The following is a 15,284-nucleotide window of genomic DNA, read 5'->3' as shown; positions in this document are numbered from 1 at the left end:
AGTGACCTTCAAAACTCTGTGCATCCTCTTTAAAATTCGTCAAGGCTCCGCTCCAGCCTACCTGCATAATCTTGCACAGCCATATCAGCCTGGCCGCCTCTTGAGGTCATCCAACAGTGGCAATCTTGTGATTCCCAGAATCCGATTGGCAAAAATGGGAGGCCGTTCATTCGCATATCTAGGCCCCAAGATGTGGAATGCTCTCCCATTGGCGCTTAAAACAGAACCCAGTCTTCTGGCCTTCCGCAAAAAACTGAAGACCCTTCTGTTCTAGTCCCAGATTCCTCCGGTCTAATTGTCTCCCTCTTGCAATCGCTTGTCTTCTGATTTCTTCTCCAATCTATCCCCGGCGCCGGGAAACCCACTGCGGGTAGCTGCGCGCAATACAAGTTCAATAAAATAAATAAATAAATAAATATGTTAGTATCCCAGCTAACCATTGTTGGGAGGACAGGGAACAGTGAGAACCTAGACACTCAGCTCCCTCGATCGGGTCTAATGAGAGAGGGTTACAGTCTAACTCCCTTTTAAAGATTATAGCAACGCTGCCTCCCTCTCCATTTAAAAGGTCTTTCCTGAGGATTTTGTACTCCTCAGGAATGGACTCTGCAATTGAGGGATTGAAAAACTAGGATAACCAAGTTGCAGTAAGAAATTAGAGATCCGGACCATCATCTACCAAAAGATCATAGATTTGAGCTGCATGTTTTTACAGCGAGCGTGTATTCAGTAATATAGCACTGAAGTGCTTCCTGTGTTTACCTATCTTAATTGAGGAGGGAGTGTAAGGAGAAACCTCTATGTACCTGGGAGGAGTCCACTTACATGTGGGGCATTTAAGATTGACCCATGTTTCCACATTGGTGGCTAGACAGTGGCAGACTTGGAGAGAATTCAAGTTCAGCAGTACTTTGCAATCATAATGTAACGTAGGGTTCAGGTCTAGGCTTAAAGCAGCAGCATGGCCGGCACCGGATGGCTCTGGGATGCCGACGGGCACGTCTGCTCTGCTGTGGCTTAAATAAGCGGTAGGGTGCAGTGACTAGACTGTGCACACCGCCGGAAATGCCTGAGCAAGAGTGAAGTGGAACAGAGTGTGCTGGGAAGCCCCTTCCTGCGTTCCGCACAAACGGCAATACAGCAGCGACTGAACAGGGCGAGAGGCAGAAGAAAGTGCAAATGGTGAGTAAAATAGTTTACAGTTACACTGTTTACAATATTAAAAAGGTAAAAGATTCCAAATGATTAAAAAAATTAATGCCAGGTGCGGGAGAAGAATGCTCGTTAAAGCCAACACTGTTGTTTTTAAAACAAAGCAGCAATGGCAGAAACTACCACTGTCTCATTCTCCTGTGCAGTAATCTACCTAATTGCTGTATGGTACTTATTCAAGAAGAGGTGCTGTCCCATTCATTGGAAAGAATAGGCACTGTCTTTGCTTCACAGTTTAAAGTAAACTTAATTGTGAGATGAGCATCACTCATTATTAAAGTTAGAATCTTTGTTGTATCAGCCTGTGGTGTTGCTGAGATAGCACACGCCTCTAAAAGGATAAGCAGACATAATATAGATGTCTAAATATCAATATACCATTATATTGATGTTTAAGTATCGATATGACAGAATATCGACCATCAAGAATATCGTCGGCCAGAATATCGACGTGCAGGTAAGAAATATTGTTTTAATTATTATTGATGATAGTAATATCGTTAGCAAAAATATCGTTGTTAATAATATCAAATATTTTTTCAGTGTTTTGTATGTTAGTATATGTGTCAAAAGTATAGCTTATTTTTGTAATGTATGTTTGAATTTTTTTACATGTAATCAATTTTATGTTAATTAATTTTTGCGTATTTTAGTTCCTTAGCGGGTTGTGGGTTTATAGGGGAATAGGGACGGAAGTTATTTAATTATAATAGATTTAGTAATAATTTTTTAGAAGTTATTAATAAAAAAAACATAAATATTGCGTTTTAGTTCCTTAGAGGGTTGTGGGTTTATAGGGGAATAGGGTGAGAAGTAATTTAGTTAAAATTAATTAATGAATAATTGTATTAATTATTATTTTTTGTATTTAATAATTTATATTGTTAATTGTGGTATTTAAGTTGTTATTAATTAGTTACTAATTGGTTAGTAATAATTAACAATTAGGGGTCGATTCCGATCCTGTACTTTTTTTTTTCGTATGACTCGTAACCGTAATTTTTTCTGTACGAATCGTACAAGTCCCGTCCGACCCGTGAAGTACGATTCGTACGGGAAAAATACATACGGATCGGCCCGATCCGTACGAATCGAATCGGGAAAAGTTGTACGAGACTGACCCGGACACTTTTCCGTACGAATCCTAAAAATACTGTCCGACCTTACAAATACGATCTGGACCGGATTTCCGATTTACGAATAGTACGGAAAATCTCCCGTACACGGGGATTGATTTTACCCGCTACGAAGCAAACTTTGTACGACTCGTATCCTGGGAAAAGTTGTTCCCCTGGGTGCGAGTCGTACAGGGGTACGAGTCGTACAGGCCCCCCCATGCATAGCTCCATAAACGAGGATGGTGAATCCAAACATCATGGCCTCCTAATTATTATGGAGTGGTGCAGTCTCGGCAGATGAGCGTCCGCCTCAATATGTAAACTCATGGTAACTCAAATGAGATGCACTTGAGACATTATCACATTTATGGGAGTTGCTGCACACCACAGCACAAACTTACCACAAGCCTTTGAGAAAGGGGAAACCTGAAACGTGTCAGGCTGGTTGGAAAGCTGCTTCAATGTACCGGCATTCATCGCACAACTGTACCTGAAATGAAAGATGGGTAACCTGTCGTTGGTCTCGAGTGCGCCTCATGTGAGTTACCATGTGTTTACAGCAACCATCTCCCTTGCTCTTTGCCTTTTTGTTTGCATGACATTTTTCACCTGCCACAACAATAATTTCCTACTATATCTTATTATTTGGAATTTCAACACTCTTTCCCCTTTTCCGTTGTGTATTATTATGTTTTGCAATTAATGTCTAAACTGCACCGGTGCTTGGGAACAATGTTCTTCAATAATTAGGAAACACTCATGTAAACTCACTCTTGGGGTTTTCAGGCAGACCTGGTGTCCCACAGGATAACAGACCTGAACTATATATTCTTTCATTTGGATACTTGGTGTTTCATTTGGAAATCTGGTTATGAAGATTCAAGGAGCCGGTGGATCCGTTTTATAAGCAGAGGGTATGCAGCAGTGTGGATACAATGGGAGCACACAATATCTGGCAGCTGTATGAAAAAGTAAAAAACTGAGCCACCTAATACTGTCAGCCTTTCCCCTACGATCTTTTTCCATTTGCAAACAATACTAGCATTGAAAAAGCATCAGAGGTAGGTTTCAGAGAAAAGACAATGAGACACACTTCTATGAATATAGGCAAAGGTAAGATCAAAATATTTATGGAAGCGCTAGCAAGCAAGGGAATAAATTGCAAGGTTTCCTTGAACAAAGAGCAATACAACTCAAGGTGGTTTGTCAAGATTGCCCTCATATGTTGCACATGTACACCACAGGCTTAAGTAGCACACTACATAGCAGGAAGGAAGAAAGGAAAGTGTAAAAAGATTAAGACAGTAAAAATAATCATATTCATTCCCAAAAAATATAATTGCAATTAAACTCAGACTGGAGGGCAGCAGGGTTTTCAGCCAGCTAGTCAGTAGGCCAATGTACTCAGCAGGCTAGACTTTTCCTCTTACCTTCAAATTAAGCCCCCAATTTTGCGCACTCTTATTATAAATCCCGATTTTAAGAGTGATTTCTTGAATTTTTTGCTTTTTCATATAGGAAGACCTTGTTATTTACTGAAAACCGGTGAGCAGTCTTTCTTGCCACGTGTACAACTAATGAGACACTTTGTTTGTTTCTTTTTTCTTTTTTTTCTTTTGTTTGTTTTTTCGGTTTTTTCGTTGCTCTTGTGAATTTTTCCCCTCCTTTCACCTGCAATTTTCTTTTGACTTTCCTTTCTGGTGTCACTATTAAAAGTTATTGGCGACCTTACCGTATTAACCTGCAGGCTATGCGTTCATTGACTTTTGTATCATCTCACCTTCTGTTTCCTATAATTATGACACATACTTTCTCTTTTCACAATTCACCTCTCGTATAGCATTGTTGGTTCTGTCCCGGGTATGATGGTGCGCCAAGGATGTTTTTTTTTTTTTTTTTTCCAATGCTATGATTCTACCATATTAGCAATGTGACAATGCACTCAATAAGACATTTGTATTAATATTGTGCCGATTATTTATTTATTCGCCTTTCATACTTTGTTTTATGTTAAAACAGAATGTCGCCGCTAATAAGCCTTATGTTTGATCTTTTCTTTCTTCCTTGAACCATCATGTCTTTCTTATCGTCTCTCTCTTTCCCCTCGCATTCTTCTTCCCTCTCTCTCCCTCTTTCTATCTCTTGCCTTGCATTGTCGATTTCCTCTTCCCTTATCACCATCTGTTTTCCCTTGACTAATTTCCCGTTCTCCCTTTTCCCCAAACTAACACTCTTGGTAAATCTGCCACACTCTTTCTTTCTTTCTTTCTCTCTTTCTCTCTCACTTTTCTCACCCATTTTGTATTCAACTTATTCTTGGTTTTCTAATCACTCTAGCCTTGAAAAAGCCCAAGGCCAATGGGCCACTAGGGCGAAACACGTGTCGGCTTGTTGCTTTTCCTCTCACAATTTATACCTGTTTTGTCTGCCAGAAATAAAAACAACACAAGTAATTTCATTCTGAGCAATGCTCTTGATGTTGATTATCCACTGACGTGGACCAATTAAGAAGGCATCACCCTCCACCGTTTCCTAACTTTACCTTTTCAATGGCTCTTGGGTGTAGCCATTTACGAGGATTGTGCCACATATAAAATTGGGCCCTAACCACTGTAGCGCCGTAAGTCCAGAACTTTCCACCCATACAGCTTCTCATAGACTTTGGATCTGGTTAATGGTGCAACCTCAGTCTTCCCTTAACAGTTTCCATCTCTTGCATATGTCTTCTCCTCAACAAGACAACATTTAAAACAATCCTGGCCTTATACTATGATACTGTAAGGAAGGAAGCCTTCAAGAAAATATATGACAGGAGGTTGGATCACATAACATTTTGACCTACCCTATTTCATGTTTTTAGTGGTAAGTAAGACCATATTTGGGGCAAATACCGGTACCACAGAAGAAAGCAGATTTCTGGAAGGGTAATGTGTGACAAAAATGCTTGTGAATTTAAGAATTGTGTTACACTTTGCTGTGGGGGTAAAGAGCTGTGTTGTTTTTTGGTGTAATGTAGTGTTGCACTATCACCTGATTTCTGTGCCGTGGTTGTAGTACTGTGTTCTGCTTGGATGGTGGTGTTGTGTTTTGCATTTTTATGTTTTAGTTCTATTGTCATGTTGATGTGGGTCATGTTATTGTCTTATCTTGCATTGTTTACTTTAGAGATGTTAACAAATGATGCTTCATTCCCAGCCAAAAGAATAATGATGCTTTGATTTCCAGTCATTGCAACCATTTACCACTCTCTATGGTTGTAAATGTAGCTGTTTCACTATTTAATATACCAGTTGTCCCAAATCTGTAACAAAAACCTATGTTAACATAGCAGTGTCCTTATGTGTTAACGTAGGACTTTCCTTATCACTGTGTTTAGGTGATACAGCGCAGATAGCATCTGCAACAGTAGAGGCTTCACACCTCAGATTCAGTGGTTCTGCTCACATCCCTACATCATAACATTTTGCAAACTTTGGCCTCTATCAAACTGTGAAATACAACCAGGGACGGCAGGTGTCAGTGGGCGTGTGGGGTGACGCTTTGCCAGCATATTCACAAGCCCCCATCGCCATCACAACGTTACTGTCAGAGATGTTGTGGTGGCGATATGATCCTCGCCTTATTCACAAGGCAGCGTTAAGCCACTTAATGCGGCTTAACCCTGCCTTGTGAATAGGCCCCCTTTTACGCTGTTCTTAGCATGAAAGGGGAGTGCAGTGGGTGTTGTGGTGAGCGCTGCACCACAACACCCATTGATATTTAGGAGGCCCCCTATTCACAGGGGCAGCATAAATAGGAGCTAATCCCAAACTTAAGACCAGGAAAACCATGGTCACAAGTTGGCGATACTAGGAGAAATGCTTTATTTCTACTCCTTTTCCATGTATGCTGCCGTGTGCAGCACACAAGGAAAATGTAAAACGCCATGGTTTCTTTATGTACAGGAAGGGACACCTTCATGAACATAAACAAACCTTTTTTTTAAAATGCCGCTTTGTAACTTACATGTATGCTGCATGAAGCAGACACCCTTGCACTCTGGTAAAACGGTGCCTGTTTTAGTGCTAAGTGAGGGTGGGCGACAATTTCCGATCCGCTCCCGGAAATTGCGAAATTTCAAAATTTTTGCGTTCCGCATGGAACACGAAAATGTCGAAACTTCCGCGATCCGCGGCGGAACGGAAATGTGGAGGGCAGGATTCATTCTGGCACGATGCTCCTGTCACTTACAGATTGAAATAAAGCAGGTGCCCAGGTGGAAGGTCAAATTCTGGAACGAATTGATCAGCACAAAAGATTTGTGAGCATGGTCGAGGTTAGGCAGGTGTGCTTTCTCCTCATATCTACCGTCAACAATTTGCTGTAATACTTAATGGAGGTTTGTGCATCCATGAGTTTCTCGAGCGCAATCCCTGTGAAGTTCTTGACACCAGGAGGTTCTGTCTGCTGCGCTGGTTGGTCTCTGACCCTTTATAAACAAGAGGCATGTGAACTGCATAGAAGCGACGCCGTTTGGCCACAGCCCACACACCAGTGGTGTGCAACGTCTTCCCTTCCTTTCCCCACTATGATGGACAGCTCACTTGAGGGATCCCAGCGCCCATCGGCGCGGTGGCAAAAGTTACACATGGTCGCTGGAGACAACTCTTCTTGCCCTTTACGCAGCTGTAGTGTAGGAAAAGCACTATACATTTACCCACCGAGGTAGCACTTACTGATTAGCCAGTAGAAAGTACTCCAGTTGAGTAGAGGTATTGTACAAAACGGTGGCATCTGCTTGGATAAATATACAGGGCAGGATTCCTTCTGGCACGATGCTCCTGTCACAAAAATTAAACCTCAACAGCAACCACTTACAGATATAAATAAAGCAGGTGCCCGAGTTGAAGGTAAAAATTAGTAACGCATTAATCAGCACAAAACCTCCGTGAGCACGCAAAAATTTCACGTGTTTGCGGAGATTTTTTGACGTTTCGTGAAATTTTGCGAAAGGCAATTTTGAAAATTCCACCCACCCTTAGTAAAAAGTTGTAAAACTTAGCGCCATCGTAGGGGGAAAAGCAAGTCTACACCATGTCCTTGTGAATATGGTGCAGCCTTGCTTTTCCGCCGTGGCGGAAAGAGGCGTTAAGCCAAGAAGGCTAACGCCTCTCTTTGCCACTTCCTTGTGAATATCCCCCTAGAGGGGTAAAACAAATAGTGAGGAGCAGCTTAAAAAGAAGTGTTTGGGGCTCTGCTATGTGTATTTTTGATCTGTTACATGTGTGAGATAAGCTGCTGTGAACAAAGTAGAGTTAATGGCAACTACCGAAAATGGGAGATGTTTTAAGGCATGGGCAAAGTAGCCTCTGACCCAGGGCCCGGGCCCCAGCCTTTCAGGGGGCCCTGATAGAGCCAGCTATGGGGCATATCATCAAGGGCTGTATCTCCGCTTTTCTGGCTTTAAAAGCCAGAAAAGCGGAGATAAAACCAACGCCCTATCAGCAAGAGGGTATGCGTATTCGCATGTTAGCACCCTTTTACACTACGCCTACCTTTGTATCTCTAATGAGATGCAAAGTGGGCGTTCCTGACATACACTACATGTCAGGAGAGCAATAACGCGTCTTTGCGCTATCAGCAAGGATGCCCTTGCATTTTAGCAGACGTTAGTTTTTGGACAAAACTGCTGTTTTCCCCAAAAACTAACGTCTGCTAAAATCCTGACGAAGCCACCCCTAATATTGGGGGTGGATTATGCTGATACGACCACAGGGTCGTATCAGCAAGGTTATCGCCCTTTTGCAGGGAACATCGCTGGAAAACCAGCGATGTTCCCTGGAAAACGTCGATGGTCCCTGCAAAACGGTGATGACATTGCTATCTCTGGAATTTATATCGCCTTGGAGCAGTGCGTTGATGATAACGCGCTACCAGGGCGATAAAAAGCATAGATAGCCAGCGATAAGAAAATTATCGCTAAGCACAGTCAGTGATAATTATCGCTGGCCGTTGCTGATATGGCCCTATGTTCTGCAGAGAATATTGGCTTGATGACCTTGAATAACTTTTAAACAGACCATTGTAAATAGCGTTTTCGATCATTTATTTTTAATGTGTGAGAGTCTGCCAGACACTTTGCAGACAAAATGCGATTTTGTTTCATGCAACATCCATATAAAAAGTTTCTTTTAGATCAACGCAGGAAGTCACCTATGAGAAATGGGAGGCTGTCACTGACATTATTTGCAGTAATGTTAGTGAGCTGCTGCTGTGTTACAATACTGAAAACACACGTCACTATCCCTGAATATCAGATATACACCAATTTAGAATTTGACCAAAGAGGGCATGAAAGAGCTGAAATTGGACCATAAAATCAAAAAGGATCACCAAAATACATTTTGCCCAGGTCCCCCAAAATCCTTAAAACGTCCCTGCCCTAGTGCTGGCTTCTACTGTTTGGTTTAATATTTGGATAATGGAAACTGAAGGGTGGGCTCTGTAGGAGTCCGGCGGGTGCTATTTCTGGGTTCAATAGTGCTGGAGGGCCAGCTGTGAAGAAGTGCACGTGCTGTCGTTAGCTCATTGTTAGAGGGGTCACATGCAGCGACGTGTTGTTCCTCTTTTGATCCAGGCCTCCTGTACTTTACATTCATCAGTGGCGTACCTGTTTTCTCAGCCTTGTGTTCTTTGCCCTTACCACGTCTGCGCTGGCCCTGCCTTTCCTCCAATACCATGCAGCTTGCCATTTTCTGTACTCTAACTAGACCATGTGGGCAGGAAAGCTCGCTCTGCTCACAAAAGTGACGCAACGGCAGCGCGCAAAAGTGGCGCACGGGGGGCTTGTAAATCTGCCCCATGGTTTGTAACAATGGTGGGTGAAGGTACCTACCTGCTAAGTTTCCAAGGGGCATATTAACATGGAACAGGGAAAATTATTGCTAAGGACACTTAGCGTTAATTTTTTTAACGCCCGCTATCGCTGGATAATATCGCCTGGTTATCGTGTTATTAACAACGCTAACCCCCTAGGCAATACAAATTCCAGTGATAGAGGCATTTTGGGAGGTTATCGCTGGTAATGCAGCGATAAAACTACAAGGATAGGGATATCCTTGTTGATAGCCCATGGTGGGCTTAGCCATGTAATCCACCTCCCATTGGATTACATGGCTAAGTCTGAAAATTAGCAGATGTAAAAAAGCAGCGTTAACCTTGGTTAGCGCTGCTTTTTTTGTCTCTAAGAGGGTTAGCGTGAAGCTTGATAATAGGAGAAATGTCGCTCAGGGTGCTAACATGCGATTTTGCATGTTAGCAACCTGTTGTTGATAGGGCGATAGTTTTATCCTCGCTTGTGGAGATAAAGCCCTTGCAAGTCCTGTGCATGATTAGAGGCTGCAGTCTAGTTTTTTTCTTTGCATTTTGTGACTTGAAGTGCTGGTTTCATAATGGGATTGAAGCAAAAACAGCAAGGGCCACCTTTACGAGGTTTGGCACAGGGCAGCACCACAAGGAATCCTCCTGCTCTGCCCTGCGTCAAAAGAAAAGGGCAGGAACGTGCCTTATCTATGAGATAATGAGCATTTCGTCCATTTCCCCAGCTTTGGCGCACCATGGACTGCCATGCGACAAAGTAGGCACCCTTCCACTATGTTGCAAGGGTGCCTGTGTTGTGGGGAGGATTGATTTTTTGCAGGAAAGAACATCCTGGAGGAGATTTCCTCCTTCAATGTGTGCTGCAGAATACTATACTTTAAAAAGTCAAAGCTATTGCCTTTAGGTCAAGTTATAAACAAATAGTGCTAGTAAATGCATCATTTTATCTTTCTTCTCTGTCCTTGCCATTACCCCTGGGACTCATATTGAGAATGCTACTAAATATGGTCGTACTTGCTCACTTTTTCAAATTCATGGTTTGGCCGTACACCACATCACCATCAAAATTCATCAGCCACAACTGCTTAACACAGAACAGGCAAAACTGGAACAAGAATGTTGCCATTTATAACATGAAAGCACACATGAATGAGGGAAAAGCAAAATGTGAAACCCAAAGCCATTGGATGTGTTAAAATGGCTTATATCATTAATTGCATATAAAGAGTCACAGATTAAAGAAATGAAGTATTTATTATCTCTCAGGAACTGACCAGGACAAAAGAAGCTCTGAGAAATACATATCAGAAATCAAAGGATTCTAAGCCATTCAGCAATAAATCATCAATAAACCCTGCCATCTCCTTAACGCACAATATGTGCTCCCTATTCTCATTCGAACTGATGGAACTAGACCAGGTACAAATGAAAGCCTGGACAATGCAACTGAAAGAGACATCAACAGAGACTAACATGCTTTTCTTTCCAAAAGAGCCATACCCAGTCAATGGAAACATGCCATCATCCCCCTCCCTCCTTCTGAATAATCTAACATCGCACTCATACGTCCCTCTAGAGAACCATCTATTACATGATCTACGAATCCAAACACATAAAAGAAAGTGCTCTAGAGTATAACAGGAAAGACCTCTTTGTCATCTTACATGCGGACAAAGAAACTGTTCTGGCACTGTTGGACTTCTGAACAGCTTTCAATACTTCGGCTCCATTAAATCATCCTGGCAGCCACAGTAAATAGAGTCGGGTGTATGGGATGGCACAGAGGTAGATTTGCATCTTCCTCGATCACTGCAGCCAACTACTGCCTCAGTGGAGTAAAATGATCTATTTAAAGATTAAATGCAGTGCTATACCGACATCCTTTTACAGATTCTGGTGACATCTTTCCTGTTCCCACTGACCTATATATTTGAAAGCCACCAAATTCAATCTACATGGAAATGTACATCAATGACAACTACATATGCAAAAGGCAACAGAAACATCAATGAATGCCTTTACCGCATGTTCCGTTCAATGAAAAATATCTTTCTCTATCTGAAAAGTATAGACAGAGATACTATAATGGGAAATATTTTGAAATAGCCCACCAAACATGGCAACCCCCAAAGATAAAGAAATCTGGGCATCATATTTATGCCATATTGTATTGTATTGTATTGTATACAGATTTATATAGCGCAAGAAACTGTAACCCTTCGGGTATCCAGGCGCTCTGACCAGGTGAGATGTTAATTGCACAGAGAGGCAAAGTCAGGGGCTTCATGCTGCTGGGAAAAGCCAGGTCTTAAGGCTCTTCCTGAATTCTGTCAATGACTGCATCTGTCTGAGAACAGGTGGACGTGTATTCCAACTTTGAGCTCCGACCACCCTAAATGCCCTCCCTCCCAATCTGGCCCGTTTGAAGCTGGGCTGTACCACCAGGTTGGCCTTGGATGACCGTAACTGCCTTACGGGGGAGTACCAGGCAAATCTTTCCTGGAGTGGAATCGGGCCTGTTCCATGAATTGCCTTGTGCACCAGGCACAGAGATTTAAAGAGGACCCTCTCTCTGACGGGTAGCCAGTGTAATTCTCTTAGTGCCTGGGTGGAATATGAGTCGAACTTGCGACCAAGTGCTAGCTTAGCAGCGGCTGACTGAACACTCTGGAGCCCTGCAGAATGTATTGGGGGGCTCCGAGGTACAGAGAGTTACAGTAATCCAGTCTGCTGAGAATGATGCTTCTGACGACCGTGTTATGGGAATCTGCAGGCAGCAGCGGAAGAACACGGCGTAGAAGTCGCAGCAGACCATAACAGGTGCTGGAGGTTTTACTAGCCTGTGAAACCAGCTGGAGGTTATTATCGAATAATACCCCCAGGTTCCGTACAGTGCTGGCTGGCGTCAGTGGAGCTGAGTCCGGGGCAAGCCTGAAATCCACTGGAAGATGTTGGATCTGTTTCGTTGGTGCGAGAAGCAGCAGTTCAGTTTTATCTCCGTTGAACTGCAGGCAGTTCCTCCGTAACCAGTCCGTGGTCTGCCTCATGCAGCTTTGGAACTGTTCCAGAGGAACCGCCTGTTTACCTTCCAGGGAGAAAGCCAATTGGGTGTCATCCGCATAGTTAATCAGCTCCACCCCGTACGCTTTAATGATGGAAAATAGCGGTTGTAAGTATATATTAAACAGGATGGGGCTGATGCTGGAACCTTGTGGGACTCCAAAGTCCACTGGTGTGTTCTCTGAGACAAAAGGTCCCATGGTCACCTTTTGATGCCTTCCCATTAAATAGGAGCGAAGCCACTGTAATGCTTGGCCTCCCACCCCGACCTCTGCCAACCGTCCCAGCAGCGTGTCATGACTCACGGTATCGAAAGCGGCTGACAAGTCTAGGAGCACCGGAACAGCGGTGCTCCCTGTGTCAGCCCGCATCCGTAACGAGACCATCATGGTGACTAATGCGGACTCGGTTCCGTGGCATGGGCGGAAGCCGAACTGGTCCTTGTCCAGCAGACTGTTGGCTTCCAGATAACTCGAGAGGGATCTGCTCACCGCCTTCTCCAAGATTTTAATAGGGAACGGGAGGAGAGAGATAGGCCGAAAGCTGGCGGGGTTAGATGGGTCCAAAGTGGGATTTTTAATGAGGGGGGAGACCACGGCCTGTTTCCAGCCGTCCGGGACCATACCCTCCGCCAGCGACTGATTGCAGATCTGGCGCAACCAGGGGAAGGTCGGGTAACCAAATAGTTTCCAAGCTTTCTGGGGCAGAGGGTCGAGGGGGGAGCCTGACGAGATGCTATGTGCCGTCTTAATAAACGACTCCTCCGAAAGAGATGGAAAGAAGGTCAGAGAGCAGTCCCTGCCTGGTTTCTCGTGGGTCATTCCCTTCCCGGGTTCGTCGGTCACTCTATCAGAGCCCCTAAAGAGATCCGTAATCTTCGTCACCTTGTCCTAAAAATAGGTGGCAATCTCATCATATAACCTCTTGGAAGGTATAACTTTCTTTTCAAGGCAACTTGGGGCCGATAAGGAATTCACTATTCTGAACAGTTCCCTCGCCCCATTTGGGGCATGGGCTATGGAGTCCGCATAGAAGCTCGCTTTACGGTCCTGGATAAGTTGCTTATATCTGCTCTGTGCAGACTTCAGCGCCATCTTATCACTGACAAGGAGCCCCTTCCTCCACTTCCTTTCAGCCTGCCTGCAGAGCTGTTTTAGCTGTCGCAGATCGTCGTCGTACCAAGGTGCTGATGGCCTGCTCCTGATTCTTATCATTTTTTTCGGTATTATCAGGTCCAGCTCATTAGTTACGAACTTATGGTAGGCGTAGTAGTTTGCCTCCACCGATCTGGAGGCTAGGAAAAAGCTGACTGTGGGAGGAGTCAGCAAGAATCCAGTTTTAGTCAGTTTGACCCCGTTTCTACCCTCTCTGTACAATGTCGTGGCTTCAGGTTGGGAGAAGGTAGCTGTTAACCTCAGCTTAAACTGAATACAATAGTGGTCTGTCCAAATAAGCGGGAGAATGTTTAAAAGTTCAGCTTCCGCCTTATTGGCAAACAGAAGATCCAGTATATGACCTTTTTGGTGGGTGGGGGAAGTGATTAATTGGTGAAGACCAAGGCCATAGCAAGTAGATGTCAGGTCTCGCAGCTGGTTCTTGGTGCTTGCGTCTTCCCGCCAATTAAAATCACCTAGGACAATCATTTTGGAGTGTGTGAGAGCCAAATTGGTGATTATATTCAGGAGAGGTTGCATTGGGGTGTGCAATCCCGGGGGGCGGTAGCAGAGCAAACCTGTCAGTAAGTTCCCTCTGACACTTTGCAGCGAAAAGGCCATTGCCTCAATCCCCTCAAGCGCTTCCGTTTGTAGCAGGATTGGACAAAGTTTCTCCCTATAAATTAGTCCTTCCCCTCCGCCCTTACCTCCCTGCCTAGGTTTGTGTAGAAACTTGAAGCCCTCCGGACAGGCGGAGCTAATCTCCACTACTGCGTCTGTCCTGGCCCATGCCTCTGTGAGGAAGAGCGCATCCAGCCGCAGATCTTCTAGTAATAGTGCGATTTCGGTGTGATGCTTAACTAGTGATCTGCAGTTCAATAGAGCACATCTGTTCTGACCACAAATGAGTGCAGTAATCAAAGTGACAACCCCACAATTTTCCATGGCAAGATAAAAAAAGCTTTTGCTAGTGCAAACTAACAAAGAGTAGAGATGCCCAGATCATCAGTAGTAGGCAGCTTGAAATACTGAATGACTGCCTACACAGGTCTCCCTAAAAGTATCATGGATAGATTACTAGGGTTATAGAACCAGGTAGTGAAACTATGACAAAACATGAAAATGTAACTACGCCAAAGCTGTGGAATCATGGATAAAATTCAAATTGCTGACCATTATCCACAAGGCTTCCTGTAGCAAAGGATTTGGCTACCTAGAAAGGATTCTATGACTAGGTAAATCACACATGATACAACACAGCTTCAGATGACCGAAATATGGAGGACGATCATTGGGAGTCGAGCTACACAAATTCTTGAATTCCCTAGAATCCTACTCTGAGAAATGATCCAATTCACTTCTGTTTTGGAAACCTGAACACCTCAAGACTGTAGTACCTCCAATAGATCCTAGGCTTCTGTAGTGGCCATTATGTTATGTTGTGTTAAGTTGCATTTGTAAAGCTCTAATCACCACAGGTCTCTAAGCGCTACAGCAGGGGTCAGACAATCCAGAGTCCTTTCACGCAGCTAAACTCAACATGGAGCGGCTTAGGCATGTCCAAACGCCTCTGTGAACAGCATCGTCTTTAGTCTCCGCCGGAACCGAAATAGTCTGGCTTCCTTATGTATATCGCCCGGTAATTATTCCAAATCTGGAGGATGGTAACAGAAAAAGCCCAGCCTCCTAAGGTGGCTCTATTGAAACGTGGGCATGCAAGGGAGCTGGCCTGTGACGAACGAAGGTAACGTCCCGGCGCATAGGGCTTCAAGCGCTCTTTAATGTATTTGGGTGCTTCACCAAACTGGGATTTATGTGCAATGCACAGACCCTTGAAACTGACCCTTTGCTTAATGGGGAGCCAGTGTAGCTGTTGCAACAG

Source organism: Triturus cristatus, chromosome 4_1 (assembly GCF_964204655.1).
Source record: "Triturus cristatus chromosome 4_1, aTriCri1.1, whole genome shotgun sequence".
NCBI lineage: Eukaryota > Metazoa > Chordata > Amphibia > Caudata > Salamandridae > Triturus > Triturus cristatus.
Note: the sequence above shows the minus strand (reverse complement) of the source record.